The 17,500-nt window shown below is 40.0% G+C and overlaps 5 non-coding genes across 5 annotated transcripts; 3 read left to right on the forward strand and 2 right to left on the reverse strand.

Moving 5' to 3' along the window:
* The first annotated feature begins 8,270 nt into the window (after positions 1-8,270).
* Positions 8,271-8,362, forward strand: trnar-ucu. The gene is given in 2 exon segments: positions 8,271-8,307; positions 8,327-8,362. It is a non-coding gene; the product is annotated as a tRNA-Arg (tRNA).
* Positions 8,363-9,473: 1,111 nt separating this feature from the next.
* On the forward strand, positions 9,474-9,565 carry trnar-ucu. Its single transcript is given in 2 exon segments — positions 9,474-9,510; positions 9,530-9,565. It is a non-coding gene; the product is annotated as a tRNA-Arg (tRNA).
* A 457-nt stretch (positions 9,566-10,022) lies between these two features.
* trnar-ucu lies at positions 10,023-10,114 on the forward strand. The gene is given in 2 exon segments: positions 10,023-10,059; positions 10,079-10,114. It is a non-coding gene; the product is annotated as a tRNA-Arg (tRNA).
* Positions 10,115-12,531: 2,417 nt separating this feature from the next.
* Positions 12,532-12,623, reverse strand: trnar-ucu. Its single transcript is given in 2 exon segments — positions 12,532-12,567; positions 12,587-12,623. It is a non-coding gene; the product is annotated as a tRNA-Arg (tRNA).
* Positions 12,624-17,374: 4,751 nt separating this feature from the next.
* Positions 17,375-17,446, reverse strand: trnae-cuc. Its single transcript has one exon. It is a non-coding gene; the product is annotated as a tRNA-Glu (tRNA).
* Positions 17,447-17,500: the final 54 nt, after the last annotated feature.

The raw sequence follows: 17,500 nt of genomic DNA on the forward strand, positions 1-17,500 counted from the left end.
GACCAATTTCTTTCTAGTTTTGGGGCCGGTTCTCGCGAAGTTGGGCTACTCATTGCCTGTTTTCCACATCTGTGAAAGAAATCAAGCCGATTAGTTTAGGTTTCAAAGGGTTAAAGCAGATGAGCCTGCAGAGGAGTTAATTACGCAGAGCCTTAATGAGTGTAATCAGTGTCACCCGTGAGAGGACACGCTGGTCTGACAGCTCAAAGGTAACTGATAACTTTATCTGCTCTCTTATGAAAACTGTTTCTTAGACGGAGTTTAGTTCTCGTGTGAGCAGCTGAACTCTCTCTATCTCTCTCGTTGTTCTCTCTCTGATAGTTTCGGACCTCCCTCTCCTCCCTCTCCTCCCTCTCCTCTCCTCCCTCTCCCTCCTCCCTCTCCTCCCTCCTGCAGCAGACGGGGTCGCGCCGACTCTCCGCCGCCCGGAGCTCATCTCCAAACCCCCGAATCCCATCTTTCACCGGGACACTCCGAGCTGTCAGCCGCAAACTTTGACTTTTTTTAACTCTACGTTAAATGTTGAAGCGGATGCAGATTTTTCGTGGAGACCTGAGCGGACACATGCTGCATGGATTCTGCCTTTTGTTTTTCGTCTTTTTTTGGTGCGTAAAACTTCGCCAAGTAGGTTAGTGGAGGAGCCGGAGGACTGAGAGGTTTTGTTTGGAAATACTTGTGTGAAGTTATTGAACGCTCCGAGGAGATTTTAATCCAATGCGTCCGGAGCGGCCGGTCAGACAGCAGCACCGAGAGGAGAAACACCGAGAGACGCAAGGAGGAGAGGGAGGAGAAAGGAGATCAGCGGGTCTGCAGGGACTCACCGGCTGCTGGACGTTCATGTCTCCGCTCCCAACCGGCACCGAGGTACACTCACTAAATCACTTTTTCACTTTAATCACTCCTATGTCACTCTTTATTTTGGCGGTTTCTAAGTAAAAAATTAGATGAAACAGACAGGAGAGGTTCATAGAGGACACCCCTCCAAAATAACAGTATAAGACAAAGTGTCCAGAGACATGAATGGGAGCAGAAAAAAAATCATAAATAAAAGATGAAAAATGAAAAGAACAAAAAAATGATGTAGACAAAAATAAATTAAACATCAAAATTATAGAAGAAAAAAATGCCCTTTCACAATTAGGGCCCTCTAATCGATGACAGTATCAGTCATTTAAAAGCTTTTTTTCTGCTTTTATCTCTCTTGTTAAGTTTCTCTCAGATATATAGTTGTGTGTGTGTGTGTGTGTGTGTGTGTGTGTGTGTGTGTGTGTGCCCGCCCGCCTGCCTGCTGCTTCTTGTCCAAGTTTAGAAACTGGTGTGACTGTGCTTTTTGCAACATCTTGGCGAAATGTGTGTTATACATTTTTCTGCAAGAAAATGGCGAGAATTATTATTGTCATGCCTCTGTGAGCTCCTTCTGATTGTATTTAGGAGGTCATTAATTTGACCTCTTGACCTTTAATTAGTGTGCATGATATGAACTGACTGCACTGCTGCTCCCCAGAGGACGAACCTCTTTGATTTTCTGATCAAGCAGCTCAGTCATCAGTGACTTCTGTCCTCTCTGTCTGTAGTGAGCATTGCGGCCAGTAGGCGGCGCTGTGAGGACTTTTTAACCAGCAGTTAACTGAACTGATGTGTACTGAAGGATCTGCTAGGTCATCTGTTTCAAACTGCTTTTGTTTTTTAGTTATTAAACGCAGACTGCTGGTTTTTCCTTTATTTGCTTCAGTAGAGTCACTGTTACACAGCTACAGTGGTGACATGTAACTAAATACATTTACTCAGTCACTGTACTCATCATGGACTGAATTTACTCTGTACCTCACACGAGTATTTCCATTTTATACTGCTTTATACTTCTATTCACTACATCTCAGAGGGGAAGTTTTGTACTTTTTCTTCACTACATTAATTTTATAGCTGTGTGGCTCATTAATGTTTGTGCATGCACAAAGATAAGTGTTTCAAACTTTGAAAATGTTGCAGGTTTTCCCACATATTCATTTATTTCTGGCAGCATGCCACAATCAAAACATGTACTGTCACATTTTGTTGTTGCCTCTGCATCAGCGATAGCCGAGGCCGGAGGCATCATGTTTTCTAGAAGTCTGTCCGTACGAAACGTCCATTCCTGTGACCGTCTTATCTAAACAATGCCTTGAGGGAATATCTTTAAATTTTGCAAAAATGTTTGAGTAGACTTAAGGGTAAAGTGATTATATTTTAGTGGTCAAAAGTCGCTGTGACATGTGCATTAGTCTGCTTCTTGTGAAGCGGTATCTCAACAACACTTTGATGGACTTCAAATTTTGCGCAAATGTTGGAGTGGACTCATGGATGAACTGATTAGATTTTTACTGATCAAAGGTCAGTATGACCTTGCATCCTTCTCATTGTCGTGAGCAAAATATCTGAAGATGGCCTTGAGGGAATTGCCTCAAATTTGGCACAAACGTGCCACAATCCAAGATGCGCATGTGGCTGCAAAACATCCAAAATGTGAGAGCTCAGACTTCCATGTGTCCTTTATGATAACACAACAATAAATGAGGCAACAGTGGAGGAGGTCGTAATAATGTACCTTTTAAGTTCTACCTACTTTTAGATAAAAAATGCCTAATCCAGTCGCCAGAAAAAAAAAGTGTACAATTCTGCAAACCATAGATACATCTGCACAGTTTTATGCAGCGGATATATTAACATATAGCTTCAACAATGCTGTGGTTAACGTGTGGTTAGGTTTAGGCACAGAAAACACTCCAGTGTCGGGGTGAATATCCTCAATCAATCAACTTTTATTTATATAGCTCCTTTCAAACCAAAGTGCCTTACAGTTTGAAGAAACAAAAACAAGCACAACATGCAAAATAAGAAAAACTGGATCTTAAAAGATAGAGTAAGTATAAACTGTGAAATTGTGATATTTCGACACTACATAAAAGCAAGACTAAAAAGATAGGCTTTTAGTTTAAAAGTATCAGTACTTGCAGCTCCTCTCAGATCCTCCGGCAGGCTGTCCCAGCGTTTCGGAGGCTAAGAGCAGAAGAAGAGCCGGAGGCAAGAAATGCAGTGATGTCTTAGTGAAAAAACAACCACTTCTCATGGCACTCCCCCTGCTGGAAAACAGCGACAAATTGTCACAAAACACTCAAGTTTGATGCCAAAAAAGCCGCTGGAAACACACTGATGTCTCGCTAAATCACATCTGACCATCCACTCCACCACCTGAAGACAAAGTCAGCCTTTACTCTACGTAACCTTAGAAACGTTGATGTGATCGGTATGAAACGTACAGTTGTAATGTATTAGTGGTTTGCAGAAATGTACAGTGCTAACATTTTCTTCTGCTGACTGGGCTGATATGGCAGCACTGTGCATGTGAGCTGCGCTATCAAAGACAGCTGATGTCAGTAACATGAATCTGATCCCGTCCTGTTTGCTCTCTGTGTCACTTTCTCTCTCTCCGTCTCATCTTTCAAACACTTCTTGTTAAAACAAACTTCCCACACAAAAAATGTCAGAGAGAGATGGAGACAGAGAGCCCCAGAAATAAGGAACTGATTATAACAGATCTGCAACATTTTTTCACGTCCAGACCCAATCCAAGTGAATGTTTGAACTGTGATACATCTTCTTCCTCCACTGTTGTTAAAAACACATCTATTGGCAGGTTTCCGTCACAGATTAATGCAAAACTTCAGCGATATTCTCAAAATGTCGAGAAAACACAATGTGGAGGTGAGTTATGTTATGCGACTTATGGCACATTTAAACTCATCTCTCATCGGCTAATACCCAGACAAGACAAATCACACACCACTTAACTGAAGGATGTGTGTGTGTGTGTGTGTGTGTGTGTGTGTGTGTGTGTGTGTGTGTGTTGGCTTTGTACGCTGTGTGTGTGTGTGTCAAGGCTGAACTGTCAGCCAATAAGGCCCTTTGATTAGTGCTGAAGAAAAACACTAATGGCATTATAATTTTGTGTGTGTGTGTGTGTGTGTGTGTGTGTGTGTGAGTGTTGGCAGCCAGATGACAGCTCAGTCCTTCGGAGCATCGATCTCACTAATAACACGCTTCAAGTCAAGAAAAAAAACCTCCAAAAAAAACAACACGTCAGTGTCTAAACTGGGTCAGATTGACTTCTTACTGATGCATTATGAGTGTGTGTGTGTGTGTGTGTGCGCATGGTTTGAAGTGCCTTTGAGCAAGGTGTTGGCTCTTGTGTAAGGAAATAGAAAAGTCTTTCTTTGTTTGATTGTAAACAGAACAAACCTGTTCATGTGTTTATTTGTCCAGATTTAAAGATGTAGTTTTTGTGCAGCTACTGTGCACTCCGTATCCCATAATCCTTTGCAAGTTGCTCACTTTTATAGTAACGGTCAGCTGTTGTTCATCTATCAGTACGTTTACATGCACATTTTACTGGAGCTACGGTTATAACTTGATTAGGATATTTAATTGTACTGCTCTTCTTGTCCCAGTACACATAATCTTATAATATTTATACAGGCTGAAACACAGAGCTGTTTATTCACAATAACGTTGGGGTAGAAAAACACTGCGTCATGTACACAGAATCATATGGAAGCCACCTAAAATATATTATTTATATTATTTTTTATTATTAGTTATATCAGTTTAATTGTTTGTTATTTGTAGAATATTTTCAGCGTTTCACCCTGCTGTCAGAAAGGCCTTACCGACGGGGCTTTGAAGCTGTTATATCAAAAACACCACACTGAGAAAAACAGACATTTTACTGGACTGAACGGCAAAGCTGCTCTCTGCTGTGCTGCTGCTGTGCTGCTGCTGTGCTGCTGCTGTGCTGCTGCTCTGCTGCTGCTCTGCTGCTGCTCTGCTGCTGCTCTGCTGCTGCCTCCATCAGCTGCTGTGGAAGCTAAAGAGGAGACAACATTCAGATATAGTCTCCCCTTAAACTGAGTGATTTTTTTTAGGTGGTTAAATTATGTTTTCCTGCGTCCACAGCAGGACATCATTTAACCTTTGTGTCGGTGTTGTGGGACTGTACTTCATCAGAGGAGGGGGGTGGCTGGGTGACTTTTTTACATTTTTGCTTACATTTTTCCCCCCTCATAAATAACAAACACTAACTAGCAACTAGGACCACAAAACCAGTTTTTCACATAATTTGAAAGTAATTTTAGTGTGTTGTGTTATTATTAACACATACTTGGTCCAATTCATTTTTTCACATTGTTTTAAAGGAATTGTAAAGTGTTAAATCAAGATTAATTGCGGTGAAATGTCACAGAACTGAGGTCAGACTGCAGAGGGTCATAAGTGGACTGAAAGGAGAGGAGGGAGTCAGAATAATAAACATGAAGCAGGACTTTCAACGCGGACTCAGTTTGTTTGGAGACACTGAAGCCTCTTCCTACTCTTCCTCCTTCACACCTCCTCTCTTCTCCTCCTCTCCTCCCCCTCTTTTCATACAAGCTCTCCGTGAAGTTCTTTAAAACGACTTTTTCTTTTTTTGTTTCTTTCTCTGTTTCTTTCTTGTCTCACTTTGTGCTGTAAACTCTTTTTTTTTTCTTTTCTCACAGAACATGTGGCTCTGTGGTGCAGTGTGCAGCGCATTCGTCCTCTAGTTAAACATAAAAGAAGTGACTAAAGGGTTGTTGGTTAGAGTCCCAGCAGGGGCAATATTGAGAGCTGGTCATCAATGGTATGAGGCTATTTAAACTCTTAGATTTGCATGAAATATGATACAAAATGTTTTTAAATGTCATAGAATAGGGTCATCTTTGAGTTATTAGAAGAAGAAAAAGTACTGTTTGTATTTTAAGTCATAAGTAAATGAAACATTGTGTTGCAGAAGTGCAAAGGTTGTTGGTTCAAGTTCGACTAAGGTTGAACTTTAGAACCGATTAAAGACAGCGGTGAACATTGAAAGTTTGGGATTATTTGTTACTGACTTACAATGGACAGCGCTTTGGAGTTTTAGTTAATCTCTTAAGAAGTGATTCAAAGGTGGTGGGTTTGAGTCCCACCAGTTGTCCTTTATATATTGCAGTTACAGGCAAAAGACTGCAGAGAACCCACCCACTCAAAGATTCCTTCTTGAATTAAACCCTTTATGCTAAAAGTAAACTTACTTCTGCATAAACTCAAAGTTTGTGGGTTCGAATCCCGCAGAGTTGATTTTTACATGCAGCAGTGTGATTTAGTGAATAAGTAATGTGTTTAGAAGAAAAACTTAATCTTTTGTTTATGTTTTGTCACCAACAGTCTGTGAATGACAGTGCTTCTGTGGCACAATGGACTGTGCATTTGGCCTCTAGCTAACCTGTAAAGAAGTGACTCAAAGGTTGTGGGTGCCAGTCTCCCCACAGTCATCATTTAGAAACTGCAGTTATTATTATTGACAAAACTCTCTAGAGGACATTAGAACTTTGGAATTCCTGCCTGAATTATTTACATCAGCTAAAATTATAAAGTTACTTCGTGTTAAACTCAAAGGTTGTGGGTTCGAGTCCCACCAGAGTCAAGTTACATGCAGTGCATTGTTTTAATGGCAGGGTAGACACTTAAAAGGGAATGAATGCTAGTTTTATTATTATGTAAATGAAACATTGTGGAACATAAATGAAGGTTGTTGGCTCAAGTTCCACCGAACTGAAAAATTGATGTGGGAAGTATGATCTTTTCTATGGGCATTTGGCTCTGTGGCACAATGGACAGCACATTGGATGTCTAGTTAATCTCTAAAGAAGTGATTTAAAGGTTGTGGGTTCAAATCAGGCTGCACACAAGCAAGTAAGTGAAGGAATCCTGCTTGAATGAAATCCTTAACAAACAAATGCCCGTGGAGTTTTACTTTGACTCAAAGGTTTTAGGTGGTGTACTGACTAACTTCTAACTTATAGTTAAAGTCAAAGGTTGTGTGTTCAAGTCCCAACAAAACTGAGTTTTACATGCAGCAGTCTGACTTTAATGGAAGGTTTTTGTTTTTACAGAGTTTGATTAACTTATAGTATAGCAGGGACAAAAGCAACTTGTGTTTTTAGCACCTTCCTTATACCATTTGTCCACAACAGTGAACCTACAAACTGTCCCTCCCTTTTTACTGTCCCTCTGTGCTGTCCTGTTTCTGAGAGACTGAGCAGCTTTTTAAAAACACAAGTAGCCATTGATTTTTTTTTTTTTTAACAGGCAAACAGAAATCAAACGCACCCCAACCATCTCAAGTATTTGGAAGCAGTTTTAATATCGAGCCCATGCAGCATAATTATGGGATGTGGGAGGATCGTTTCCTCAGCGACCAGTGTTTGTCGTTTATAATAATTAGTCCAACAATTTAGCGTCGTCTGAGGTTGGACAGAGGCTTTACTGTGACGTACAGCAGTATGTGTGCGTGTGTGTGTGTGTTTGTGGCTCAGGCGACAGATGTATACCGCAGTGTTTCCGACCCCAGAGTAACGCAGTAAACATCATAAACAACAACACACACACACACACACACACACACACACTCCTAGATACATACAGTGAGTATCCATATTCATTTTACAAGCATGTGCTTGCGCACACGCACACGCACACACACACACACACACACACACAAACACACACAGCAGAATTTCAATGCACTTCAAAAGAAAAAAGTGGGACTGAAGAGATAGGCGTTTGTTCAGTTAAATAAATTCCAAAATGTTGAATGAATGAGTGTATGTGAATGAGTAAACACACGCTTTCTTTTCATGAGAAAAGAAAAGTAATAAAGTATGTAAAGTCTATGACTTGTAGTGTGGGAATTGGCTTTGGCATATGTCTCTGTCGTGCAATGGACAGGGCATTGGAGTTCGAGTTGAAAACACTCAAAAATACAGAAGTGATTTCAAGGTTGTGGGTTTGAGTCCCACCATAGTCAATACTTGAGCTTGTCACTTACTTACATGGGCCTCTGTGGCACAATGGACTTCTAGTTGAACTCAACCGTAACCCTAAACCAGAGAACCTTCAAATTTCAATTGATTCTGCTTAAATTAATTGCATCAGCCACAATAACATAATATGAACTTAAAGCTGCTTCCAGTTAAAATCAGAGGTTGTGGTTTCAAGTCCCACCAGAGTCATGTTTTACATGCAGTACATTGATTTAATGGCAGAGTAGATTCTTAAAAGGGAGTGCTATTTGTGGTATTATGTAAATAAAACATTCTGATACATAAATTCAGTTTTTTGGCTCAAGTCCCACTGAAGTTAAAAATTCGATCTGGGTAGTGTGACCTCACCCATAAGCATGTGGCTCTGTGGCACAATGGACAGCACATTGGACTTCTAGTAGAACTCAAACAAAGTTATTCAAAGGTTGTGGGTTCAAGTCCCACCAGAGTCAGTCTTGGCTGGTGAACTACTGACATGGGCCCTTTGTGGCACAATGGACAGTGCTTTGCATTTATGTTTAACTCTACAGAAGTGATTCTAAGTTTGTAGATTCAAGTCCCACCACTGTTGCCATTTAAGAAATTGTACTAACTGAAAAAACTACAGGTTTTCTGCTTAATTTAATTGCATCAGCTAAAATAATAGTTAGATAGGTTAGATACCTAAAAGGGAAGGAGTGTTAGTTGTAATATTATGTAATTGAAACATTGTGGCACATAAATGAATGTCGTTGGTTCAAGTCCCACTGAGGTTAAAAATTAGATCTGGGAAGTGTGACCTTTTTCAAGGGCTTGTGGCTCTGTGGCACAATGGACAGTTCATTTGACTTCTAGTTGAACTTAAAAGAAGTTATTTAAAGGTTGAGGGTTTGAGTCCCACGAGAGTTGATATTAAGAAATTGAAATTATTGACAATACTCTTCAGAGAACCTCCAAACTTCAGGATTAGTGCACTCGCTGAAATAATAAACATATTTCAAATTCAAGTCAAAAGTTGTTGGTTAAAGTCTCCAAGCTTTACATGCAATCTAACCCTACTTATGTACCCAAGGCTCTGTGATGCAGTGGACAGCGTGTTGGACCTCGTGTTGAAGACAGTCAAAAACACAGAGGAAGTGATTCAAAGGTTGTGGGTTTGAGTCCCACTAGTGTCAATACTTGAGCTGGTCACCAACTGACGTGGACCTCCATGGCACAATGGATAACGCTTTGCACTTCTATTCTAACTTTACAGAAGTGTTTCTAAGGTTGCTGATTCAAGTCCCACCACACTTGTCATTTAGAAATTGTAATTACTGAAAAAACTTCAGGTTTTCTGTTTTAATTAATTACATCAGATAAAGCAATAGTTACTTTTAGATAAACAGAGGCTGTGGGTTTGAGTCCAATCACAGTCATGTTTTACACAGTAGTACACTGACTTAATGGCAGGGTAAATACTTAGAAGGGAATGAGGGCTAAAAGTAGTGTTATGTAAATGAAAATTAAATGAAGGTTGTTGGCTCCAGGCTCACTGAAGTTAAAAATTCGATCTGGGAAGTGTGACCTTTCCCATGGGTATGTGGCTCTGTGGCGCAATGGACAGCGCATTGGACTTCTAGTTGAACTCAAAAGAAGTGATTCAAAGGTTGTGGGTTCGAGTCCCACCAGAGTCAATATTTAGAAATTGTAGTTATTGACAACACTCTCCAAAGAAACTCCAAACTTCAGGATTACTCCATTGGCTAAAACAAAGAATGTACTTCAAATTAAAGTCAAAGGTTGTTTGTTCAAGTCTCTACAGACTTGAGCTTTACGTGCAACCTAACCTCACTCATGTACACATTGTTCGAGTCCCATCAAAGTTGACATTTAGAAACTGTAAAACTCTCCAGAGAGCCTTTAAACTTTAGGATTCCAGCCAGACTTAATCACATAGGCAAATTTAATGAACGTATGCTGTTCTTCCACCTCGTAACTGATGCAGACGTTTATACCTTGCCTTCTTGATAAGAGTTATGCAGTGTAAATGAACTTTTCCGGTGCATATATATATGTAACGGATGTTGGTTCAAGTCCCACTGATGTTAAAAACTGAACCTTTCAAGTGTGACCTTTCTTTTTTTGGCAAGGGGCTCTGTGGCACAATGGACAGCGCATTGGACTTCTAGTTGACTTCTAAAGAAGTGATTCAAAGGTTGTGGGTTCAAGTCCCACCAGAGTCAAGTTTTATATGGAGTAGGCTGATTTAAGCAATGTGGTGCTGTTCCTTTGCCTCGCCATTGTTGGGACATGGGGGACACAGTCCTGACTTAAAGCAAGTTACTAACAGAGATAGAGGCAGACGCTGCTGTGTAAAACACCACACCTCTTTTACTTCTGCAGTGCTGGCATGCCGTCTAAAATTGCTGCATGATGCTGCCGTTGTGTGTTTTTGTGCAAAAATGCAAAAGAAGCGCACAGAAGTGACGTAATAGCACCGACTCTGTGTAAAAAGTGTGTCTGTTGCAAGGAATCCTGTTTTTTATAGTTTCTGTAATATGTAAAATGAAACATTGTGGTGTATAAATATGAAGCTTGTTGGTTCAAGTTCCACTCAAGTTATACACTGAGCTGATGAAAGGCAGCTGATCTGTGACTCACAGTGACTCTATGGTGCAGTGGGCTTCTGGTGAAACACACAATAAGTGATTCAGAGGTTGTTGGCTCAAATCCCGCAGGAGCTGATTATCATAAACGGTATTTAGGGACCAAAGAAACACCGTCATTGTTGAGATCTGTAGACACAATGCTCTAATGTGTTTGTCATGGTTATGGTTTAAACCAGGTGTGTGCGGTTAGAGTTATGTTCAGGTGTATGTGTGTGTGGTTAGAGTTGTGTTCAGGTGTGTGTGTGTGAGTGTGGTAAGAGTTGTGTTCAGGTGTGTGTGTGACACCTCCTCTTGTGTCTCTGTACATTCCCATCATGAATCACTGCTCCCCCTCTGTCGCGGTATCATTCCAGTCGTCCCATAAAACTCTCTGTCATTTTGTTTCTTTCCACTAATTTGAGACACACACACACACACACACACACACACACAGATAAATAAATAGAGGGGATTTCCAAACACACATACACACACTGTAGTTTTACAGTCTTTATTCTGCAGCAGCTGAGGACAGATTTAAAGAGTCGTCATGTTGATGGTTCAACATGTCCACTGAGAGGACTCCACTTCCCACAATTCAACATGAGACAATAGACTAAAGTAAAACAGAACACAGCAGAATAAAGGGCTGCAGTTATATTTACACTTTGATGACGTGCATGATGGTGCATTTGAATATTGTCATGTTTTTCTTTGAAGAAATATTTTGTTTTTAGAACTTTTGTCATCACTGGCCCAGAAATTACATTTCAGAACATTGTTTGCAGCCTTAACGCTGTTAGGCGAGGGACTTTCTTCAAGTCTGTTTACAGTTTGTCTTTTAGGGTTAGTCATTAATCAATTGTTGTGTCCCAGATCCAAACCACACACGCATTGTGAGCAGATCTGGTGCATGTTGTATGTTCAAATTGGAAAAAAATGAGAAATGGAGAATAATGCAAACAGTCAGAACGCTGAGTGAATACGGCCCATTGTTGAGTCGGCGGTCGGTGGACACCATTGTCCCACAAAGCAAAGCACAAAGGAAATATAGATGCTGCTCACAGCTGCAAAAATGATGATGAAAGAGATCTTAGAAAACAAAACTCTTACATTTTCTGAATAAAACTTTGAATTATTGAATGAATCTTTCTTTCAAACATGTAAAAAAACAAGTAAAACAAAACAAAAATAAGCAAACAAGCCTTATGATCAAGTGCAATGAACAAAAACAAAAAGATAGAAAAGAAGTCCTATACAAAACCACAAATAGTTTAGCCACTTAAACTTAAATATTACATGTTTGAAGAGGAGAAGGAAGAATGACACACTTATTTATTCCTACCTCCATTCATCTTTATATACGGCTTCCCAAATTTTATATACAACAACCCACATGACACTATCCCAGTTCTATTTACAACCCAAAAACTCTTAGTGTCATTCTAAAGTAACTGGTTGATTGACATCTGACAGCAAATGATCTGTGTCTCGTTAGTATAAAATCATACATATATGTATATAAATAAACTTCAAACCAGTATACTTCAAAGATTAGTACATACCGTGTCTTATAAGCACATCATGTGATGAATGTTAGAAAACCCTGTCAGCTTTTCTCTCTCCTCGTTTGTCCCGTCAGCACGTTCTCAGACTGACTTTTCTAATTAGATTACATGTTAGTCATCTTCCTTGGGTCCTGTAAAAAATGTTCTTGTCCTGTTTCGGCCCCTCCAGCGGAGCAGAAACTGGAGTAAACTTGGCTACAAACTCCTGAAAACAAAACGATGAGAGTGGTCCAGATTTAGCTGCTAACAGACAGAGGTCAGAGGTCAGAGTGTCTGTGACTCAGACTTTCCCTCAGGAGGACTTTCACAAGACAGTTTAACCTCATTCCTCTGCCGTTACATAAAACAGCTTTTCTTTTTTCAAACAACATTCGTTAGTTTGTATTTTCAACAGTTTGCACAAACAGTGTTGATTTGTGCAGCTTTGATGCAAACCATAACACTCGACTCTGGTGGGACTCGAACCCACAACCTTTGAATCACTTCCTGAGTATTCAGCTAGAAGTCCAATGCGCTATCCATTGCGCCACAGAGCCACATGACATGACACTGAAAACTCATGTAGTAAAACTAAAAATGAAGTGCCGCTCTGAACCCGAGAAACCACGATTTTAACCTCACCTGAATCTGTGTTCACACAATGTGTGTGTGTGTGTGTGTGTGTGTGTGTGTGTGTGTGTGTGTGTGTGTGTGTGTGTGCGTGCGCGCGTGCTCGTGTGTGTGTGTGTGTGTGTGTGTGTGTGTGTGTGTGTGTGTGTGTGTGCGTGCGTGCGCGCGTGCTCGTGTGTGTGTGTGTGTGTGTGTGTGTGTGTGTGTGTGTGTGTGTGTGTTCTGTAAACTGTTTTGTGTCCGTGACCAGCCTCGTGGGAAATGCATTTGTTGAAAACTAACTAAATAGTTTTGTGTAATAGTGTGACTTTTGAGATTATAATGTTGGCAGTTTAACTCCTTGACACCTATTTTTTTTATAAATATGGGAAGAGGGTGACAAGACAAGAAAAAAAAAAGAAAAGTTAAAAGAAAACATTTCTAGGATTCTGCTGCTTTTCCAGGATTTTAGGAGAATGAAAGAAAAATGATTGATATATTTATTTTATTTTAGTTAGAAGGGACCTTGTACAGTTTAAAATGTAAATGTTACCATTTGAAGCGCCGCACTAGATTATAGTTTAGAGATAATTCGTCAACTGAAGGTGTGTAAACTCATTTCACAGTGCGTGTGTGTGTGTGTGTGTGTGTGTGGTCAGTCATGTTGAACGTCACCAACTGTCAGTCACAGTACCATTTCTGTCTGTGTGTGTGTGTGTGTGTGTGTGTGTGTGAGTGTATGAGAGAGAGAGAGAGAGAGAGAAGCTGGTTGATGCCATGAGCACAATGGGAACAGCAGGACGACAGAGTGGGTCTATTGTGTGTTTGTGTGTGTGTATGAAAGAGAAATACAGTGTTTTGCGTGTATACACAGACACACAGTGAGACCACACACGGCGGACTGGCTGACATACTGTGATGATGTGAATGTGTCACACACACACACACACACACACACATACACACATACATAAATAATCCTCCACTGGTTCGGGACAGAAAGGAGGATGGATCACATTTTTGAAATATGTATACAGAATATAAATAATCTGAGGGTGAAGGTCCACACTGGAGCCTTTTTCATTCCTAACTTGTCACATGTGCAACTTGGTCAGTGATTCTTTCATCAGACGATGCAAAAAGGCACCTTTTTCGGCTGTGCGAAGTGCTGTCAATTGTTGTCAGTATCAAACGCTGCAAGTAATAACACCTGTGGGGCAGGTGGGTCCAACAAACCCCTGACTTTCACCCTGGAGCCAGCTGTTTGCTTCCTGTATGAATGTTAAGCCACAAAGATAACATTAGATAAGATAATCCTTTATTTGTCCCACAATGGGGAAATTTGCATTTTTACAGTAGCAAGGTTTGTACAAGATAAGCAAGAACAATATAAATAGTAAAAAAAACAAGGTGCAAACTCAACACTTAAAAATGTTTACATCATGGCAGACCGACCCTCAAACTGCCCTGTCAGCCCCAGGTTTGGGTCAGAATAAATGTATGTGTATGTGACATCATGTGACTTTAGTTTTCACATGAACAGAGGTCTCCTGGGGAGGAAAAAGGCAAATAAAACGGAAAATAATCAAAGAAGTTTAGAGGACAACCCCACACACACACACACACACACACACACACACACACACACACACACACACACACACTCAGTAGTCCAGGCTAAACAAACACAGTGGCAGTTGAGTATAAACTTCCAGTAGTGTTGTTAAGAGAAGAGACACACAGACGCCCTCTGTCCTCTGTGTGTGTGTGTGTGTGTGTGTGTGTGTGTGTGTGTGTGTGTGTGTGTGTGTGTGCGTGTGCGTGTGCGCGTGCGCGTGCATGCCAGTGTAAATGAATGCTCATGCCTCTGCGTGTGTGTTTCCCTCTCTGGGTCAGCATGGCCTCCTGACATTGTCTTGTCTCAAACAGAAACAGTGGGCATCATCCTGTGTGTGTGACCTTCATGACCTCCACAGTTACAGCTCTTTGTAACACTTTCTCTTTTTTCAGACTGTCTCTATAAAGTTATTCTACACATTGTCATCACCAAGCTTTAAGACAAACTGTTGACTCTAGTGGGACTCAAACCCACAACCTTTGAATCACTTCTTCTGAGTTTCACTAGAAGTCCAATGCACTGTCCATTGTACCACAGAGCCAGTAAATCCTACAGTGTCTGGTTTATGTTTTTTGGTAGGTACAGTCACTCTTACATGCCAAAGATGGATAAAAGTGCCTCAAAAATAGGAAAGTAATTTGGAAAAACAGTGCAGGCTCAGTCCATGCATAAACAGGTATTTTTGTAAACAGGTTTTTTCCCTCCTTTCATTCTAAGAAATGTCTTGTGCACACATACACTGCTATTAAAATAGAGAAGAAACTGTCCAAATGTAAACACAGGGTGCGTTCAGAAGCGTTTTCTTTTTACTTTACAGTAGGTGCTACAGCTGCCCTTATATAGTTCGTACTGTTGCTGCAGTATGCACATGATTAGGATAACACCGTGAACTTTGACCTTCTTGCTCTTGTATCAGTTGCCACGGAGATCAAACAAAAGGCCATTTGCTGAGCTCATCAGAGACAGATAAATTCAGACACCTCTGCTGTTGTTACTTTGCAATGTTTAACTTTAATATTTTTGCAACAGTGTCTTTATTGTGGTTTTCAATCATAACAAATATTACAAATAAAATGCAATAAATACAAATAAAATACAATATTACAAATACAATAAATAAAATAGTATTGGCAGTAAATATGGTATACCATAAAATGAAAAGGCAAAGCAAAAAAAACAAACAAAAAAATAAAGCCCAGCAACAATAATATATAGGCCAATAAAATCTATAATAATAATTATAATTATATATATATATATATATATATTACAAGTAATAGTATTTTTTCTTTTTCTTTTTTGTATTTTTGATATTTAATATTTATTCAATATTTTAAATTTAAATTTTTGTTTCATTTCCTCTCAAGCTGCTCATTGCCTTGTTCACATGTATTTGCAAAACCTGGTAATTATTGTTTTTTTTTAGACACTGTCTTATTTCTCCTTTGGCTTTAGGAAAGAGAGACTAAAAAAACCCCAAAACCAAACAGTAACACAAACTTCAGAGCCAGATAGAAATTACTGTATTTCTATAAATAATTTGTTACATATTGCTGCCAGCTCACCATGTACATGCTTTAACAGAGAAAAACAAAACAGTCACGTCGCCAAAAACTTAGTATAGAATAAGTTGTTGAACTGTCGAATTACACAGCCTGGGAGGCGACGCTGAGGGAGGAAACGCAGGAGGCCTCCCTCTCTCTGTCGCTGACGTCATATAAACATGAACCCCAATAGAGTCAGGAAAAATGTAAACACACACACACACGGTTGTGATATTTCAGGACTCTCTGTGACCTGCAGATCTACAGTCCAGGCTAATTAAGACACAATTATGACCAATAATTCTAATTATTGTTTGAGATTTGTTGCTAATTACTGTCATTAATCTCTATTTTCTCTTTTTTGTACTTTTTGTTTTGTGTGTTTGAGCTCAAACGTAATGAATAACAGGAGGCAGTGAGCGTAACGCCGCCTGCTGCTGACTGTATTAACACACACTGGAGGCTTTCATGAAGCTGTCAGTAATTAAGTACATTAATTAGCAATTTGGCAGAAAGTGTCTCAGGTACTTCTGGAACAACCTCGTTTGTTTCTGCCGCTCACAGTTTTCAGTTTTAGCTGCTCAGTTTGAGGGGAAACACAACAGTATCATCAGTATTTTGATGTTAAGTTAACAATTTTTCTCATTAATGCAGCGTGGCAGACATTGTCCGTTTGTTCAGTTTCCATCATAAAGCTCGACTCTGGTGGGACTCGAACCCACAACCTTTGAATTGCTGATCCTTGACTAGAAGTCCAATGCGCTATCCATTGCGCCACAGACTGTGTAGAGACATGTCAGCAAAATGCTGGCTTTATTTCAATCAATCAATCCAATAATGCAATCCACAAGACATTATTTGTTAGCACTTTTTATACATATAGCAAAATACAACAACATACAACAAAAGTGTAGGACAAACAAATAACAAATAAGTAAATAACAAAATATAATAATAATGATTCTAGTAATAATAGTAATAAATAAGTAAAATACTAAAACTGTAAATCAGAGGTAAAGGAATCGATAGCAAGTAAAAAAGAGTAAGTAAATATGATAAAAATAAAAAGGTACAAATATTTAATATGACAAACAAAAAAAAAATAAATATTAAGAAAAAATACATTTAATCACATTTATAAAAGTCTACAGATGGAGAGCTCTCTGTCAAAAACGATGTGCTGTGATTCAGATCTGAAGGATCACATTTAATCACATTTATAACTACGAGGTCAAAAAGCAGAGTTTCTTCTGTTTCTCTGTAAAACCTGTGAACATCACCTCATCATAGTTGCTTCTCAACAACAACGTTATTAATTATCCCCTGGGAAAGTCATTTTTTTGTCACATGAGCACACGGAGGAGCCGCTGACGTGCAGTTGTTGTCCGAGCAGCTGCTGTTGGAGGCCGCGTTCAGCCCGTCAGCTGCCGGTCCGACTCCACACTGACGGCCTCATGCCCGGACGTCGACAGCCCCTCCTCCTCCGGCTCAGATAGCAAGCCAAGCCCTCATGGACAACTGCTATCCCAAAACTTTGTTCCCTGACCGGGAATCGAACCCGGGCCGCGGCGGTGAGAGCGCCGAATCCTAACCACTAGACCACCAGGGACAGCTGACAATGAAAGGAAGTAAGCACCATCAGAAAGTGGGTAAATACGGCCTC

This window comes from Plectropomus leopardus, chromosome 5 (genome assembly GCF_008729295.1).
Source record: "Plectropomus leopardus isolate mb chromosome 5, YSFRI_Pleo_2.0, whole genome shotgun sequence".
Lineage (NCBI taxonomy): Eukaryota > Metazoa > Chordata > Actinopteri > Perciformes > Serranidae > Plectropomus > Plectropomus leopardus.